The sequence below is a fragment of the Alligator sinensis genome, unplaced genomic scaffold (genome assembly GCF_000455745.1).
Source record: "Alligator sinensis unplaced genomic scaffold, ASM45574v1 scaffold784_1, whole genome shotgun sequence".
Lineage (NCBI taxonomy): Eukaryota > Metazoa > Chordata > Crocodylia > Alligatoridae > Alligator > Alligator sinensis.
The window spans coordinates 5,802-7,811 of record NW_005842318.1 but is presented as its reverse complement, the minus strand read 5'-3'; positions in this window follow the sequence as shown (position 1 = coordinate 7,811).

The window sequence follows — 2,010 nt, the reverse complement described above, 5'->3', positions numbered from 1 at the left end:
CGGGGCGGGGCGGGCGCCATGTCTGGGAGGGCAGAGCAGGTGCGGCGCCGCCCGCCATGTTGAGAAGGTCTGGAGCGTTGCGTCGCGCCCCTTCGCCGCCATGTTGCAGAGCGGCGAGCCGCTGTGCCCGGCGCGTCCTGTTGTGTTGGCTCCCGACCGCCAGGCTGCTTCTTGCCGCCCCGCATCGCTGCCGGGGGCACAGGGGATAATTACCGTATTTGCACAATGATCTCCACCCTTGTAAAATGTCTGGGCAACAAATAATACTAAAAGTGCTTAAAGCGTTTGATAATTCTCTAAGCAGCACGTACAAAGCCCAAGTCACTCCGAGAAATTTAACACATTTTAGAGCTTGCTGCTAGCACTACGTTATGACAGCTTGCCTAGAAATGCTTCAGCTTTGATGACCCAATTCTCATTCACTCCCTGGCAAGTGATAGTGAGCAATATAAATTAAATGTGAGGATTTATTTGCATACTTATGTGGTGGGAGAAACCTCCCTAAGGTTCGTTGTCTAGCTGTAATTTGATTGACAGACAATGCGGGTAAAGAAAGACAGCTGTTTATTTGCTCGAGCAAAGACCATAAAGCCAGCAAAAGGCAAAATGGCCCCCCCCTAAGGGTGAGGTGATCTTTTATACTTATTACAACATGGCAAGACTTCATGGTTAACAAAAAAAAGCAATATTTGGGCGGTGCTTTTTAAATCTTTGTAACAGCATATTTCTATTAAGCTGAACTAGCACTTTTTTAAAAGCTAAAAGTTAAGTAACAGTAACATTATAATATGTTAGCAAAACCTTACACAGTAGTAGATACTTCTCAAGGACACAACCAGTGCACCCAGAACAATGGTTTCCCTGTCTTATCTTACTTCTTGCTGTAGCTGATTTTTCAGCACACAGACACAGAGATACTTGCTGCTTTTAACTCAGAAAATGCTTAATACAGTTAAAATGATTACTTGACACAAGCAAAGGCTTAGCTATCAATCTGCCTTGTGGTCAGCTGCATTGCTAGGCCACAGGTCATGCCTTGTATTCAGCTGTAAAGCTAATACTTCTTAATAATCTAAATTATTGTAAACCTAACAGTATGCTTATCAGAAAACTATTCTATTTTAGGGTAATAACAAACCTGCGCACTACAAATCCTCCCTTTGTTCCAATTTTTCAGGAGAAATTTTGGAACACACTTTTAGGTATTTAACTTCTTGTGGGGTTAGGTTTTGATGATTGATGCTGGATATTTGTACAAACTGACCATACATTTTTACTTGCCTTTGCATAAACTGTTGTCCTAGAGAGCACAGACACTGAAAACAGCACAACAGGCAGATTATAGTTATAACAATTCCGATTAAGCTTAATACAAAAGGTCTAAGCCATCCTGTAAGGGAAGGCAACCAATTAGTGAGCCAACTAAGAGATGTGTCTTTGGGGATTTTAGCTATATCTTCGGCTTTTTGGATATGGACAGCTGCATCATTGAGGTGGGTTTGTACTATTGTAAAAGAACTGTTAACCCAAACACAACATTTTGGTCCGATAACCGCACAAGCTCCCCCTTGAGCAGCAAGGAGAAAATCAAGGGCTATACGGTTTTGAATTATCATTAGTTGGAGTTTTTCTTGGGTGTCAGCCAAGGCAGCAACGGCCTTCGAGAGTTCCTTGTGACCTTCACTGAATTTATGAGCCATGATTTTTATCACAGCTTGCAAACGTAGTGTAAATCTTCCAAGACAAGCAGTGTCTATTCCTGGGAGTATACCTGCTAAAGAACACCCAACTAATACTCCTTTGGTAAGCGGAGTTTTTTGATATTTGTTTACTATATCACGGCTTTTTTGCAAATCCCTCTTGTTTTGCCACCTGCTCCGTGGAAGGTGCGTGGCGAAGGACGTAGAGGGTTTTAGCATTGCCGGATAGCAGATACCTTTTCCTTTGGCAGGGATTTTATGGTAGGCGGGGGAGCCACAGACCCAGTATTGTCCTTTTAAAGCAGCGAGG